General features: G+C 33.1%; 1 non-coding gene across 1 annotated transcript; it reads left to right on the top strand.

The window, feature by feature from the left end:
* The first annotated feature begins 1,037 nt into the window (after positions 1-1,037).
* LOC141422984 (small nucleolar RNA SNORA40) lies at positions 1,038-1,164 on the top strand. The gene has a single exon (XR_012447664.1). It is a non-coding gene; the product is annotated as a small nucleolar RNA SNORA40 (small nucleolar RNA).
* The last annotated feature ends 3,328 nt before the right edge of the window (positions 1,165-4,492 follow it).

Here is a 4,492-nt window from a genome sequence, read left to right as displayed (position 1 = left end):
TCAATCGACTGAGTCATAATTTGATGGCATTATTGGGAGGTGGTGAAAAATAGGAGGCAGCAGGAAGTAGGTCTGTGAGGGCATGACCTGAAAGGGTTAATCTTGTCCCAGACTTCTCCCCTCTCCTCTCCTCTCCTTTCTTCTCCTTTCCTGGGTCCTCCTCTTTCTCCAAACTCACTCTCTCTCTCTTTCTCTCTCTCTCCTTCTGTCTTTTTTTCCTAGATGCCATGAAGTAAGCAGCTCTCCTCCATCATGTTATATCCTCTTTGCCATGATATTCTGCTTAGCAAAGTGATAGTACCAACCCATCATGGACTGAAATCCTTGAAACTGTGAGCCAAAATCATTTTTCCTCCCTTAAGTTGTTTTCTCAGTTATTTTATTGCAGTGATGAGAGACATACACATGTTTCAAGTGAAAAATATTAGTTAAAATGATTAAGGGTATTAGACTTTGTGCAAGATGGTATGGAATATGAAGTGGGTTAAAATTGAAATTGTTGGAGTTAATATACAGGGTTAGCTATGGTAAGGAGCTTGCCTGTAGCTGACAGTAAGTAAGAGAATAGCAGTGCATAGAAATGAATGGCTTACATTTTTGATAAGCCAAACTTGTGATTTTAAGGAAGATAGACTGAATATTGTCTGACTGTAGACAGAAGCACATTGCAAGCACTATTTGCAATAATTATAGAAACAGAGCATGAAATCCCAAACCTGATAACAATAAGTAATAGATGGACAAGTCAAGGATATCATAGAATTAGTTGGAACATAAATTTTTCCAGGACATATAATTACATGCATAGAATTAGTTGGAACATAAATTTTTCCAGGACATATAATTACATGCAAAAGAAAAGTCACTGATGGTGTCTCAATTTTTGAGGACAGAATGACATTTTTGCAACTATTGAGGAAATCTGATGTAATTGGGTAATAGTGATATCTAATGTATAAAACCAAGATTATGAAGAAAGTTAAATAATCATTATTTAAAGTACTTTATTCTGTAAGACTTCTGTGTGTGTGTGTGTGTGTGTGTGTATGTGTGCTTCTTTAACTTGTGGACAAAGCCTTTCAGATAGATGCAAAAACCAAATTCTCTTTTGCAATCAGAACTCATCGTTCAGTATGAGCTTTGATACACTTAAGAAGGAATATGATGTTATCTAAGTTCAAAGTGATGGGATTATTAGTAACCATTAAGGTTGATTCTAATAATAAAGAGTTGATTATTTAAAAGTAAAAAGTACTTTGTTCTTATAAAGCAATTTATTTGAATTTATAAACAGAATTCATTTCAGTTAAAACCCACTGGAAATTGATGTCATTATGTGTCAAACAGGTTAAATTGATTTTGGCAAAATAAACAGACCTGTGGGGCAAACACCATAAACACAATACTCAACAGTACTCCCCGCTTGCTCTTTCTAGGCTGCCAAAGCATGAAATTGGAAGCTGAAATTTATAGATACTAATTCTCTCTTCTGTTAGTCATGGGATTTTGAGCAATGTGAATAGTTCACTGAGTCAAGTCAGGGAAGTTCTAGGAAAGATTTTCTCCCAAAACACCAGTAGAGCTGTCTCAACAATTTGCTATCCTATCTCTTTCAGTCCTTTGTACGTCATTGCGTAAGTGCATTATTTTGTAGTTTCTTTAGCCATTTTAAGGCTATGATTGTGCATATTGATACTATACCATAAATGGAAAGCAAAAAGAAAGGAAAATCTCTGTTCTTGATAATGTCATTGAATCTTTGTTCTCAACTTGTAACTACTATCCTACAGACTTCTTGCTATATGCAATAATCAAATGTATTATTTAAGTCACAATATTAAGCATTCTTTCACTATTTTTGTAAAACATTGTAGTTGATGTACCCAGTAAAATCATTGTTGTATAGCCAAGAAATAATTAATGATTTCTAAATACTGTGTTGAACCAATGTCAAGTCTTCATTTCATTTGCCCCAGGATTATCTTAGGCAGAGAGATAGTTCCACTTTCATTCAGGGTGGTTATTAAGCCCTGTTCATCTTAGTTCAATTTATAACTACAGTTTCCTTTTTAGAACACTGACATTCATTATGCCTTTATCTCTCTTACTTATCATCCCAAAACAGTGCAGACTTTGAGAAGAAATTCTGATGGTGGTGATTAAAGTGTTGTGGATGGGTCCTTTACTTCTTTCCCCTTCATATAGGTCTGGAGGTGGGCCTGGGAGATCAGCATTGCTTAATGACCAAACATGGTTCTCACTTCCCTGTGTTTGTAAGTGCTATCCCCCACCCATCTATGCTGCCATTTCTCCTTTAATGTCTTCCATGGAACAAAGGAGTGATTCCTAATGGAAACACTAATGGATTTTACTCCACTGTTTGGAGTACAGTCTCAAAGTCAAACAAAAAATATTGTTGGTTATAGGAAAGAACAATAAGGAAAAATTTAAAGCAGGGAACATGACTGGTGGGATTTGTCAGCAAAAGTGTTTAGCTCTTGTCAACCAACTCTCAGGACAGCTGATAAGGAGATATGCACAGCTTATAAGAGAGTGTTCAAACTGGGGGGGTATTATGCAAAGTTCAAGGACCTGTAGGGAAAGGCTGAAACTAGACTCTAGAGTTTGGTCAAGAAAAAAAAAAGGGTATAAAATCAGTGATTGAGAGCACTTGGTTGAGTGAGATAGTGGTAGAGCAACCACACATAGTAATTAGTTTAGTTCTCTACCACTTTTTTTTCACTTTGGTTTGAGTAGTTATTATTAAGAACATGTTTTGCTCACAAAAATGCCCCATTTAGGACCATAAATTATTTATTCAGCCATGATATCATCAAAGTTGCTGATGTCTATCTACAAATTGTTCTTCCTTCTTGATTCATAGGAAAGACATAACATAAGCAGATTCTCAGAATAGACCCAGATTCACTGCTGACCTTCTCCACCCTGCATTTTCCTCAAGTCCCCTTATCTTGATAAAATAGGAACATGACTGTGCAGTAATTTTGCTTCTTAAATAGGCAGATATTAACTCGAGAATGACATTTTATATTACCTTTTTGTCAGTTCCTTCAATTTTTTAGTTGTTGGGATTTGTCTGTTTTGGGTACCCTGCTAATTTGCAGGACTCAAAAAGTTTTCATCCTCTTCCTCTAGGATTCTAGGAATCCTATAGAACTCTAGGAAGAAGTCCAGATACATCGATATCAAAGGATTTCAGAGCTAGTGTAATGCTTCTTAGTCCCTTTAAGGAGGTCTGGCTCCCACCTTTTTGAATCTCTTTTTGGTATATATAGTAATTTTTACCTCAATTCAGGTGCCAGTTTCAATCCAGGTTACTAAAAAATGTCATTTAAAATATGGAAATACACTAGTAATTAGAATATGAACTTGCTAAGTAAGTTATTTTAGCATTATTTTTAAACATACATATTCAATTTGAAATATAATTGGTAAGAAATGGAAAATCAACATTAAATGTTTTATATTTAATTAGGTATTACACAAATTATTTTACTTAGATGACTAAACTAGTGGGCCAATTTTTGACAAAAACTAAGAACATTAAAGAAATTATAGTCTCTTCAATAAATGGTCCTCAGAAAATTGGATAACCACATGCCAAATAATGAAATTAATCCTATATCTTTCAACATGTACAAATTTGAAAAAAGATAAATTATATAATTTAAAATTTAAATGTAAGGATTGAAACTATGAAACAATTGGAAGGAAACATGGGAGAAATGCTTCCTGACATTAGTCTGAATAAGAAGTTTTTTGATAAGAGCTCAAAAGTGAAAATAGACAAGTAGGTTTATAGCAAGCTAAAAGGCTTCTATACAGCAAAAAAAAAAAAAAAAAGAAAGAAAGAAAGAAAGGAAAAAAAAGGAAAGAAAACCCAATAATTAGAGTGAAAAAATAAATTACAACATTAGAAACATTATCAAGTTATTCATTTGTCAAGAGATATATCTGAAAAAACAAGAAACTAAAAAATTATATACATTAAACCAAATAGCCCATTTTAATAATGGTTAAGACTTAAATAGACACTTCTCAAAAGAAGACAAACAAATGGCTAGTGAGCATATGAAAAAAACTCTGCCATTACTAATCATGAGAAATATAAATTTAAACCACAATGAAATATCTTTTCTTTTCAGTTATTATCAAAAAAATAAAAGATAAGTGTTGATAAGGATGTAAAGAAAAAGGAACTTGGTGAAAATTTAAGTTAATACAACCAACATGAAAAACAGTTTAGTTTCATTACAAATTGAAATAGAAGTATCATATGATCCAATAATCCCATTGCTGTGTATATATCCAAAGAAAATTAAATCAGAATATCAGCAGACACATGCATTCTTATGTTTCTTACAAGATTGATCATAATGACCAGTATATGGAATCTAAGTGTCCGTCAGCTGACAAATGATTAATAAAATGTGATGCATATATATGATGGAACACTATTAAGCCATAAAAA

This window comes from Castor canadensis, chromosome 4 (assembly GCF_047511655.1).
Source record: "Castor canadensis chromosome 4, mCasCan1.hap1v2, whole genome shotgun sequence".
Lineage (NCBI taxonomy): Eukaryota > Metazoa > Chordata > Mammalia > Rodentia > Castoridae > Castor > Castor canadensis.
This window is presented reverse-complemented; position numbering and strand designations above follow the sequence as displayed.